At 42.4% G+C, this 13,234-nt stretch overlaps 1 protein-coding gene across 7 annotated transcripts in view; it reads left to right on the top strand.

Annotated features, from left to right (window-relative positions):
* LOC129711885 (rab GTPase-activating protein 1) overlaps window positions 1-13,234 on the top strand; it is a 154,372-nt gene that overhangs the window by 67,930 nt on the left and 73,208 nt on the right. The window lies entirely within an intron of this gene.

Below are 13,234 nucleotides of genomic sequence, written 5' to 3'. Positions count from 1 at the left end.
GTGCTGTTAATTCGCATTTTAATTGTCAAATACTTGTTTATTTTTTTTGAAATTTTAATTTAGTGGGGAAATTCCAAAGTTTGGAATTCAATTACTTTTAGTAATGGAAGTATTTGTGAAAAATAACCTTCATCAGGTCAAGCATTCTTAAACTGAAAATGAAGCAATAATGAAAATGTTTTTTACTGCTTAATATGACTAAGTAGTTTACGGGGCAAATGTTCCTATTTGGTTGTATGTCCTTGAAGTGTACATTTAATGAATTTCAGGGTATATCATCAATCCAGCGTTGCTTGTAAGAATAAATTATGGAAATGTGTTCGTGAAAGCTTTAAATTCCATTCTTTTTAAGTAACTGTTCTAGCATGGTGGGCTGATCAACCTCTTATGGTGTCAGCGTTTATAACCTTGTGATCGACAAATTGGATAAATACTTGAAGGGAATAATGCTCAAGGCAATGGGACTCCTGATACTCTTACCAAAGATCTAGCACTGGTGTTTCTGAGCAAATGAAAACACATCAGGAGGAGCCCGGCCGTGTGGCATCTATACAGGAAATGCACAGACTGATTCGGGGATTCTTCTTCACACTGACAGAGAAGAGGGGAGATAGCAGGTTGAAAGGTGAAGAGAGGGCATAGGCTGGCAAGTGATAGGTAGATCCACGTGAGGAGGGGTTGAATGGCAGATGTGTCGGGTGTGAAGAGAAAGGTGGAGATGGTAGCCAAGGCCATAGGTGATAAGTGGAGAAGACAAAAGGGTCCAAATAGTGAGATCTGTTAAGAATGGAAGGTGATAAGTAATAATTTCCTATGTGTTATCTCTCTATGACTCGGTCCTTGTTTGGAAATTGTTAATAATTGCCCGTTGAAGTCCTGTTTTATGCTTATGCTTAAGGCATAGTTTTAAGGTGAGGGAGCTTTAAGTTCAATGATATGAGCGGGGCAACCTTTTTTTACACAGAGGGTGGTGAGTGTCTGGAATGCGTTGCCAGGGTTGGTGGTTGAGGCAGATATGATGGTGGCATTCAAGTGGCTTTTTGATAGGCTCATGGATATGCAGGGAATGGAAGGGTATGGATTATGGATATAGAGATGGTATCAGCACAGACATTGTGGTATTATTGATCTTGTGCTGTATTATTCTGTTTTATGGTCAATTATAAATTTTGCTTGCAAATTCTATTCCTGATAGTAATGAGATTAAAAATGCATTGACAGCTTAGCTGTGGCATGGTAATTTTCCAAAAATTGTAGTTATTGGAGCTTCAACCTGCACAGTGGATTATACTGTCTGCAAGTAAAAAGCAAAATTCTATGGAGAATAAAGTCCTACAGTTTTGATCTTGCTATAACATTGGTTTGAAGCTAAAATGATGTAAATGTGTAGTGTAAATGCATCTTTATTTGCAGGCAATGTGCTTAGAGTAGCAGAAATCAATATTGTAGTTTAGATTGATTTGGATTTGGGTGAGTTTGCCAGAGTGCAAAGGAATTGCTTATTTGCACGACACCTGTTTGCATGAAGCTTATAAGAGTACACAGTATGCACGATAATAGCAATAAATAAAATGACAAATGCAAAACAGCAGAATGGTGCACAGATTGTAATGCAATCTGATGTAGTGCAAAAATAAATAGTGCAGCAACAGAATGGAACTTGTAATGAAAGTTTGTGCTATTTCTGATCATGATATACATGATGTGTTATTTGCAGTTGTGTCATAATGTTTGTTCCCTTGTTCTGCATCAGCTGGTGAAAGAATTCATTTATTTTGGCTTGCACTTGGTATATTGCCCTGCAACTAGAGCATAGATTTGTGACAATTATATCTCGGTGGAAATGTGTTCATATTTATTCATTCTGGGACAGATTCTTAGTTATTTAGTTTGTTTAGTTTAGAGATACAGCGAGTCACACTTATCACTATTCTACACACACTAGGGACAATTTACAATTTTACCAAGACATTTAGCCTACAAATCTATATGCCTTTGGAGTGTGGGAGGAACTGGGGCTCTCGGAGTAAACCCACGCGGTCACGGGGAGAATGTCCAAACTCCATTCAGACAGCACCCGTAGTCGGGATCGAACCCGGGTCTCTAGTGCTGTAAGGCAACTCTGCCATCGTGTTGCCCTAACTATTCCGTTAAGCGGGAAGGAACGATGGTGGTGATTTTCAGGCTGATGATCCACTGCCACTATCTGACTGGAAATGACTACCTTAACGGATCAGATATTGAGCCATTAGCTTCTGATCCTTGTGCTGCACATGTCTGGCTGTGTGAACCATAGATATGGAGGGTTGCTTTACTGATTAAAGGGCTGTGACCAACAGCACATCGCGGGGGTTGCTGCTGGATCCACTGTTGCTTGTTATCTACATTAACCATTTGGATGACAATGTGGATTTGTGACAATTATTCCCATTGTCAGTAAATTTGTCGATGACACCAAGATGGGTGATATAATGGACAGTGAGGAAGGATATCCAAGTTTGCAACAGGATCTAGTTCAGTTGGAAAAGTGGGCCAAGGAACGGCAAATGAAATTTAACTCTTGTGAGGTGTAGCAAATGAAATTTAACATTTTGATATGTCAAACCAGGACTTGCAGTAAACGGTGGAATCCTGGCGAGTGATGCAGAACAGAGGGATCTGAAAGGTTCCCTGAAAGTGACGGTTCAGGTGGACATTGAAGATGACGTTTGGCATGCTCGCCTTCATTGGGATGAATATTGAGTATAAAAGTGAGAGGTGAAAGCTTAAAGCGGGACCTCAGCTAACCTTTTCATGCGGCTTCAGGCTGCCTCAAATTTAATCGGACAATTTATCCTTTTTTTTGGAATAAGATAAGTCCATATGGATATCCTTATTTGGCACATTTGACATGGTTTGTTTGATTTACAAAAAAAAAAAAAAAAAAAAAATTCCCCCCCCCCCATCTAATTTTGAGGCGACCAAGTCATCTGTTCTGGGACCAAGAAGGCACTTTTTGTTTTTCCCCAGATTCTTGTGGCAGGTTGGGAAGAAATTGGAGGGCCACTGGCAGAAATCATCGCTAGCTATGGGTGAGGTGTCGACGACTGGAGGGTAGCTAATATTGTGCCTCTGCTTAAGCACCTGGCCCCAACTCCTAGTTAAGGCAACAGGTACCAGATTACAACCACCTGGGAGAATAAGTTATTTAAATTCCTTGCAAACTTCTTGCCCCTAAACCTGTACCCTCTGGTTACCTCTGATGTGGAGGGTCTTTTTACCATTTGCCCTAATTATGCCCTTCCATAATACTCCCTATCTAGTTTCCTCTGCTCTAAAGGAAAGTAAACTCCAGCCAATGCAGCAAAAAAACTCAGCGAGTCAGGCAGCATCTATGGAGGGAAATGAACAGTCGACATTTTGGGCCGAAACCCTCTGTCTACACCAAGAGGGGAGATGGGCAGGATAAAGAGGTGGAGGGGGTAGAACTGGCAAGTGATGGGTGGATCCAGGTGGAGAGGGTGTTAATTGGCAGATGGAGGAGGGAGGGGTAGAGATCGGAGTCGGGGGGATGAATGAAGGGCAGATTATGGAAGCTGATCGGAAGGAAGAATGGAACCAAAATAAGGGGAGGATGGGAACACTGGAGGGAGAGGCTAGGGAGGTGGGGTAGGTGAAGGAGGGGAAAGAAAGTGGGTGTGTAGTCTGAAGGGTCTCGACCCGAAATGTCACCCATTCCTTCTCTCCAGAGATGCTGCCTGTCCTGCAGAGTTGCACCAGCATTTTGTGTCTATCTTTGGGGTGATGAGGGTGGGAGGAGGGGATTGGAAAGGTGTGTGTGAGTGAGAGGGGGTAGATCAAGAGAAAGAAAACGATAGAGGGGGAGTGGATTACCTGAAATTGGAGAGTTTGATGTTCATACTGGGGTTGTACACTGCCAAGGTGGAGTAGGGGTTGGGATGATGCTGGGGAACTGCAGATGCTGCTTTCCGTAAAAAGAACACAATGCCGGAGTAACTCGGCGGGTCAATCTGTATTTCCTTGTTTCTACAGGAGTGTGTCTGTTCGAGGAGCAGGGAATTACTGAGGGTGATCCATGGTTTTCTGTGTTTAACTGCGTAGACAGCAGAAGTTGCTATCCGGCTTCCTCATTAAAGCAGATGTATAGTCTCTCCATTCTCTCTCATTTCATTTTCTGGACTGTAATGTTCGTATCATCATTCTAAATGCCACTCTGATACAAGAACAACAGTAGGCACCGATTGATCAGGGACTGAAAGTACTTTATACAAAGCAGCTGGTTAGATCCAAATATTTAGGAAAGTTCCAAAATTAATTTCCTCAATTTTGAAAACTGTCACCAAGCTTTTGCAAGCCGTTCTTAGCAGGACTCTGTGGTGAAACTGTGGCTTCTAATCTCCTTCCCTGATTTATTTCTTGGAGCGCACTTGCGGCTACAGTACTCCACTGGGTTTAATGAATAAATGATTTCACGTTGATTTTACAGATTTTTGGTAGGCCACATTACCTGCGGCTAAAATTTATCAAACTGCCCATTGCCTATAAATGGACGCAAGATAAATGGTAAATCTAATGATTTTGGAGATTTCTTTTTCCGATTGCAGTCCTGTGGAAAATGGCTGTGTCATTTAAATGTAATTGATCTTCATCTATATTTCAGAGCACGCAGGAATGAGGCACGTATTCTTGCTGTGAAATTGAAGGTGCAATGGAAGCGCTTTTATTCGTGCAAAGCTTGGATTATTATTTTCAAATCGTGTAGTAAATTCTACTAAATCACTAAATTCACAGTTTATGTAGCATCCATTTACAGGTGATGGGCAACCCAGCCGAAAATTGATGTGGAAAGCAGGTTCCATCAATTAAATCACCAAAGCTAGATTAAATACATAAGCTTCCTCTAAACAATGCATTCTCTTTGCCAATAAGGAGCATGTTGCTTCTTCACTGGGAAATCAGCCAAGCTTTTCAATTGAAATTCCATCATGCAGCTTCGGAATTTCTCAAATCGATTGTACAGAGTTTTATGAGCAACTTTGGCATACATCAGTTGCAGATTTATAATTGAAAGGAAAAAGATTGATCAAAAGTCATGTGATTTGCTGTTATCAAACCCGATGTCTATAAAAGCAGAATCAAAATTGTTTCTTTCCAGTTACTCAGCTGAACAAGGAAGCCGATGCAAAACTGGGACTTGGAGTTTGATGCCTGTAGCAAGATAATTGCCAGCTAAAATGTGGGAAAATGTTATCCATAAAATGTTATATGGCCAATAATCGTATTCATTCATGACCATCTGTGATTGACTATCGTGCTAAGCCGCTGTCTAATACCTTTGTTGGCCTATTTGAATCTTATGTTTTGCTTGGATAATATTTTCTTTTGTACTCCAGCTACTTATAAGGACTGATTATTGCAACGACTGGTTGTGCATTTTCAGAATGACAACCTGTTTATTTTTGTGAAATTGGCAGTTTGGTATAAACGTAAATTTATTAACGCCAATGATTTATAAGGACGAAAGCAGTAGTAGAGTAATTAAATTATCAAGCTAGTAATCCAGCGACCTGGATTAATAACCAGCAAGTAATCGACACATTACAAGTACAGAACTCCATTCCAGATTAACAGAGATTTTTTTTTAAAAAACCTCAGTGGTGTATCGTTGTAACAGCTCATTTGGTTTACTCAAGACCTTCAAAGGTGATAATTTGGTTGATCTCGCCCTACAATATGTGTGACTCTTAACTGAAGTAACATTATGGATAAGATGGGTATTGAATCGATGGGTGTTCAGCTTTAAAATTAAGCGTAGAATCAGATAGGCTCACCATTAATGCTGGCAAAATTCTTACTTTCTGAAAATGAACAAGAATAAAATGGACATAAGAATTGATGTTTCAATTCAAAGTTCAAGTTTAAACTTGTAATAGTGAAAATCCCATCTGTAATGAATATTTGATTTGAATGGAAAATTTGCCTTGAAATAATTCTTTCCATGGCCTCAACACATTCAAAAGCACTTTGCATCCACTCTGATGTGGAGTTGGTTTGTTCACAGCGAGCTTCTGGAAACAATTTGTGATAATGGCTGGATCATCCATGTAGGGAAAAGAGAAAGAACACGGTAGATGAGGGAAATCTGGAATCATTAATTCTGCGGATTCTCAGCAGGTCGGGTGTTGTTTGTGGAGAGAAGAATGGAGTTGGTGTTTTAGCTAGATGACCCTCTTCAAATAGGTCTGCCGCACTGTAGTTGAGAAATCAATCTTGACCTTTTTACACCAGGGAGAATTCTCCCCTCTTCAGGACCCCACAGTGAGATATTTTAAGACAATCTCCGAGGGATGACATGTCCTGGTTTTAATATCTAGTTCAAAGGATAGATGATGCCAGTGGCTGTGTAGATGCCTACAGCACCCACAGGGAAGATTGTCAGATTAAAGTAGACCCTCTCCTGGGTGGGAAAGACTCGATTTGTTGCCCACGATTGATTCACCTGAATTGCGAATGAGGTTGAAACATTTCCAATTATTATAAGATATGCCAAAAATGATACTGCTTTAAAATGTGCGCTGTTGTGACATTAGTTTAATTTATACAGCACAGAAACTGGTCCCTCGGCCCACCGAGAAGGTCCGTGCTGACCAACAATCCCGAAGCCAATTAACCTACAAACCTGTATGTCTTTGGAAAGAAACTGGAGCACCCAGACAAAACCCAGGTGGTCACGGGGAGAGACTCCAAACTCCGTACAGACAGCGGCAGTAGTCGGGATCGAACTTGGGTCTCTGGCGCTGTGAGGCAGCAACTCTACCACTGCGCCATAATGCCCGCCCAAGATATTGTGTTATAGACACAAGAGATAGCAGATGCTAGAATCTTGATCAAAAAGTAAAGTGCTGTATCTGTGGAGGGAAATGTAGGTGATTTTTTAGGTTGAAAAAGAGTCCTGTCATCTGTCCACACGTCATTTTCCACACGTCAATTTTTGGGGGGGGGGGTTTGCATAAAAATTTATAAATGCATCCGGCTGTGTACATTTAAAACCAAGCCCATTAATGTCTCTTAACGATACATTATGTTCTTGTTTTTATTTTGGTTTACGTGACAGCCAATATAATAGGCCAGTTAATTGTAGCTATGATTTTAAAACATCTTATATTGTTGTCATTGAGTTTATCACGTTGCAGTTACATTTAGGCACAGTGCGTTCATCAATGGCTGTGCTGCAAAACCAAACTATGTGCCAGAGATTGGAATTGGTTCATTACTGGCAGATGACTGGAGTGATAGGGCATATCTCTATCCTGTCCTCCATCTCCCTTCTCTCTCTTAGTAGAGCGAGGCAATAGTTCTCCATGTTTTATTTAATCTGTCTCCCTTGAAAGTAGCTCATCATGCAAATAAGTGTCATACTCGAGATGTGGCGGAATAGTTTTTCCTACTCCCACAGTACAAACAGGAAGGAAGTGGGTGTGAGAGAGATGCATCCAATTTTAAAATCTCTATTGCAAAACCGTCACAATTTAAAATGTTATCTTCTCTATCCCACAATTCTAATGCCACCGAATATCCTCGGTGTAAATATCACCAATTTGGCCGCATCTAACGCGTGTCCAAGAAACCACACCAATACCTCTACTTTCTCGGAAAACAAAAGAAGTTCAGCATATCTCCAGTGCCACTTACCAATTTCTACAGATGCACCATAGAAAGAATCCTATTGAGATGCTTCGCAGCATAGTTTGGCAATTACTCAGCCCAAAATCAATGAAATTGCAGAGTGTAGTTTAGTTTAGAGATACGGCTTGGAAACGGGCCCTTCGGCCCATCGAGTCTGTGCCGAACAGCGATCCCCACACACTAATACTATCCTACATACACTAGGGACAATTTACATTTATACCATGCCGTGGGGTGACACCTGTATGGTCGTGAGTAGTAGCCCAAAGAGTCGTACCTTTTTCTGATTGCCGCTGGATTTTCAACATTTCGGCGACCTGCTGCAACTATGACGGGCAAAAAAATCGCCCAAAAAAATCGCGTAAGTGGGATACACCCTTAAAAATATACGCTGGCACTACAATATGGTGGCATTGCATTATTTTGCCAGAGAAATGAAACTGATAATCTGACTGTTCTCTCAGGTGGCATTGTTTCAAAGAGGAAAGTGGGCATTCTATCTGATCTCCAACCCAATATTTATTATTAAACCAGCATTGCCAAGGTAGAGTGCTCATTATCACATTGTACAGTGAGAGTTTGCAATGCTGCACTTCCTGGAACAACAACATTTTGCGAGCACTTGAGGACATCCTGACAGGGGTGTTAGGTATGACACTTCCTTTCTGTTTATTTTGGCCATTAGGGCTGCAGTTTTAATTTGAACATGACGGGTAATCTGGGTGTGCAGCCTGTGGATCAATTCCACAACAGGAAATGGACAGAATGAAAATGATCAAATTGTAGAGTAATTATAACGATGATCGATGGTCGACGTGGACTCAGGCCGAAGAGCTTGTTTCCATGCTGTAATCACTGAATGCGTTGAAACGTGATGAATGATAGGAATAATATTTTGAATTTAAAAATAATCAGACTAAATTTCAGAGTAAGGTGACAACTAACTTTTCATCAGTTCTGTTAGCCAACTAAATTCTCAAGTGTTACTTAAAGGAGTAAGGAAAGGCATTATGAATGGAATGGCCAGGTATAGTAATGTTAATTGCGGCTGATGTGATTAAATCAAATCAGCCAGTTAAAGTCTACACTCGGGACAGGCTGAGCTTCTGCAATCATTGGCATGGATTGCACTGGTTAGACAATGCGCATGTCTGTTTGGCATGTACGTGTATTAATTCAGAATGTGCTGGAGTTTGTATGCCATAAGGCCCTGTCCCACTTTCCCGAGTTACTCACGAACTCTCCCGAGGTTTCCCCTTGATTTGAACGTGGGGAATGTCGGGTAATGTCGGTAGCGAGCTCATAGGAGCCGGAAATGTTTCGAAGCGGCTCGTAATGCCAGCCGTAGGAATTCGGGGCATGGGGTAGGTCGGGACGTTTTTTTTAAACATGTTGGAAAAAAAGTCCACGAGATTTAAAAAAATAGCCCCGAGTACCTACGAACAGCTATTACCGTAATTCTCAGAGTTCGAATCAAGAGGAAAACTCGGGAGAGTTTGTGAGTAACTCAGGAAAGTGGGACAGGGCCTTTAGTATTACATAGTCTGAGCCCACTATGAACTAATGAACTCAGGCCCTGGTTCGCAGCTGGCCCCTTAGCTTTGCACCATTCATAGAGGGCGTATCCAGCTGAATGAAGTCTTCAGCTGAAACAAAGTTGAAAGTATTATTTAAATCCATTTTTTAGTTTAGCGGGGGGCGGGGGGGGGGAACGGGGGGGGGCGGGATAACATTGAATTTTTTTTAAAACATGTAACTATATTTCAGCTGTTTCTACATGGTTTCAAAGTTGAGAAGGCTTTCAGAAAGCAGAAGGCTATCAGGGTAATGGGGTGAGGATTGGTGACAACACATTCTCCACAAGAATTGTCAGTGACTCACAAGGATGCATTCTCAGTTCCCAACTACAGGGCTGCCAACATTGGGTGAGAGTTGGTAGTGAGCAATTGCGAGAGACCAAGACCGAGGAAGCATTGTGACCGAGGAGGGGGGGGGGGGGGGGGGAGAGGATATGGGAGGGGGGGTGTCCCTCTCTCATTGGTACGGAGCTTTCGCATTTTTCAGCTTGAAATTGCACAAATGTGGTGCATACTGTAGTGAGTCTTAAATTGCACTTGAATACAATATTTATGCTTTAAATTGGAATAGCTATGAATAAGGTTAGGCTAAATTACATTCCACAGTAGAGCCAGGCTCTGGTCAACAGGTGCAGCACATGAATGATCTTAGTATATTCATGTATGGAAATCAGATTATAATCAAACACTTGGCCCATGTTGACCAACCTGGGTCTCACTGCACATCTGGTACTACTCCTGACCCTGACTCCAGTTGCATACCTTCTCTCATTCCTGACCCTGAGTCCAGCCTTACACCTGGTCCCCTATTTTACCCTGATCATAGCTGCTTACCTGCTTAGGTTCACAGTGCTGAACACTCCCATTATCCCAGCTTTTTCAGCTCCAACACCCGCAGTCCATGCCGTTGATATTAGTTTTGAAATTTTCGTTGATTACAGAATTTCTCACGACAGAGCGTGAGAAATTGGTGATCAGCGTGAGAGCGTGAGAATTTGGCCAACTGCGTGATTCTCATGTTCAATGCATGAGAGTTGCCAGCCCTGCAACTATACTCCCTATATACTCATGACTGCAGCCAAATTTGGCTAACTCCACCCATAAGTTTGCAGATGACACCAGTCCATTACACATACCAACTCCCTACTGTTGACTCCATCGACACTTTACGCTGCCTTGGAAAAGCAGCCAAGATAATCGAAGGCGCCCCACCCTGGTCTTTCTTCGTCCTCCCTGCTCTAGTCCGGCAGAAGTACAGAAGCTTGAAAGCGTGCACTACCAGACTCTGGAACAGCTTCTCTGTTATCAGGCTTCTGAATAGCCCATCTATAAGTTTGGGTACTGACTAACATCTTCCGCATTCTGAACGTTGGACTTTGTCTCTGGAACTGCTGTGTTAGAATACTGAGAACCATATACTGCACTCTGTATCTTCCCCTTTGCTCCACCTATTGTACTTGAGTTTGCCATGATTCTATCTGTGTATACCATTTTCTGATTGATTGAATAGAGTGCAAAAGAAAGCTTTTCACTCTATCTTGGTACATGTGACAATAATAAACCTAAACCTAGTTGGCATCCCAAGGCCAAGTTGCCAGTTGCAGACAGTCCTGCTGCACAGGACGGCTACCACCGAGGTGGTAGTGAAGGCATTGTGAATGTGACCACAGGAATTCTGCAGGAAGTGAAGCCAAGGCTGGGTTAGGTGCAATCTTGCATGCTGGCATGCATATTGAATGCCCGCATGGCAACTGCAGGTTGTTTTCGGGCTGCTCATTCTTTGCATCTGGAACTGCTATTAATGCCCGAAACTCCAGTGTTTAACCCAGTGGATATCAGGAAGTTTGAGATTCCGAACCAGATGCGAACCTTGTTTTATATTAAATTAACAGTCTTTAAGACAAGAAAACTTTAATCATTTACAAATGTGCATGGAGGACATTCTAAAATGCTCATAGTGGTCGACGGATATGACACTTGGTTGGCTGTCGGTTCTATTAACTGCTGTTGGTGTTGCCTGTTCTGATCTGAAGTGCAAGGCTGTCCTGTGCAGTGTTTGAAGCAAGCTCATATTGGTGGAATGTAGTTGTATTAGTGATGGGAACAGGCACTTTACCACTGAATGGATGTTTAGAATTGTGTGCGTAACTTTAAGTAAATATTGTAATTGGCAGTGTAAATTGCTGTTGAAAATGTGAGAATGGTGTTGGGAGAATGACAAGGTGATCTTGAGCCCATGAGTGTTTTCATTATTGTATTTTTCAGTCATGCTCATTTTTAAAGCAGTCTGTATAAGTAATCGTTTACCATGATTGGTCAGTGTCCATACCGGCTCCATACAGTACAGCATGTTACTGTTTTGAAATGAATGCAAATTTGTAGACCTTTTCAGAAGGTGCATAAATAAGGTGACGGAAATATCAATGTGTATTTTCCTCAGCTGATGTCGCTAAATATTGAGAATGTTATAATTATTTGTTTACCAATGTGTAAATCACTGGAGTTCAAGATCATGTTTGTTTGTTGGAAAAACCTTCACTGCACAAGAGTTTCAAATCTATTTGAAGTTTAGACACTTTGTTTTGTTTTGACAAAGAACAAAATGCACAAAGCTTTTAATATAAAATGTAATTGATTTTGGTGCAAACTAATGAAATGAGTGGGTTAAATTAAATTAATTTGCAGTGGTTTAAGAGGCACCTGGTATATGGAGTGATATGTCGACTGTGTATGGAGGAAAACTAGATAAATAGGTGGGATGGGATCAGTCAGATGTGGGCAGAATTGGAAAATGGCTGCCTTCTGTTTCCAGAGGTTTGTTTGCAGAATTCGAACAATCTAAATAGAAGCAATTAATCACCTAGGTATTACAAAAAACAAGCTGCTGAAGTAATTCAGCGTGTCGAGCAGTGGGGGGGAAAGCAGTGAGGAAAGAAATTGTCCACATTTCGGGTTGAGACTCTGCATCAGGACTGAGAGTATAAGGAGGAGAGGGGGAGCGATGAGACGGGAATCAGGTGGTGATGGGTGGACTGAGGAGGGAGGAAGTATTACGGCCAAATGGAGATGGAGGTGGAGATGATGGGTGGAAGTAGACGGGAGGTGGGGGGTGGGGGAGGGAGAGTGGTGTTGGAGACAGGGTGATTATTGAGAAAGGGAACAAACTTAAGAGGGACAGTGAATGGAACACAGGGAGATAAGGGCTACCTGAAATTGGAGAATTCAGTGTTTTGAATCATTTGGTTGTAGATTCCCCAGGTGCAAATACAAGGTGCTGCTCTTCTGGTTTGCATTGGGCCCTCACCCTGGCAGTGGAGAAGACTGACGATGGGCAGGTCGGTGTGTATGAATGGGAAGTAAAGTTGCAATGGCAAACAGCAGTGAGTTCAGGATCGCCAGAGCCCAACTGCTCGGTAAACAGTTTGCCCAGTCTACACTTATATAGTGGAGGCCACATCGGGAGCACCAGATGTAGCAAATGAGGTTGGAGATGGGGCAGGTGAATCTTGGCGTCAGGTGGGCTGCTCGGGTCCCTGGATGCTGGTGATGGAGGAAGTGTAGGAACAAGTGTTAACCCTTGTGCAGTTTAGTTTAGAAATACAGGACGGAAACAGGCTGAGTCTGCGCCGGCCAGCGATCCTTGCACACGAACATTATCCTCCACACACTAGGAAAAATTGACAATTATACCAAGCCAATTAGGCTACAAATCTCTACGTCTTTAGATTGTGGGGGAAAACTGTAGATTCCGGAGAAAATCCACGCTGGTCACCGGGAGAACGTACAAACTCCGTACGGACAAGCACCCGCAGTCAAGATCCCTGGCGCTGTAAGGCAGCAAGTCTACAGCTGCACCACCAAGCTGGATAGTTGCAGGGGAAATTGGCAGGTGTCACGGAGGGTTGGGTGTGGAGGGTTGAGCAGACCAGGGAGACACTGGGGGAGTGACCCATGCCGAAGGTGGGGAGGGG

Source organism: Leucoraja erinacea, chromosome 31, assembly GCF_028641065.1.
Source record: "Leucoraja erinacea ecotype New England chromosome 31, Leri_hhj_1, whole genome shotgun sequence".
Taxonomy (NCBI): domain Eukaryota; kingdom Metazoa; phylum Chordata; class Chondrichthyes; order Rajiformes; family Rajidae; genus Leucoraja; species Leucoraja erinaceus.
The sequence above is the reverse complement of the archived record's forward strand: the minus strand, read 5'-3'. Positions and strand labels throughout refer to the sequence as shown.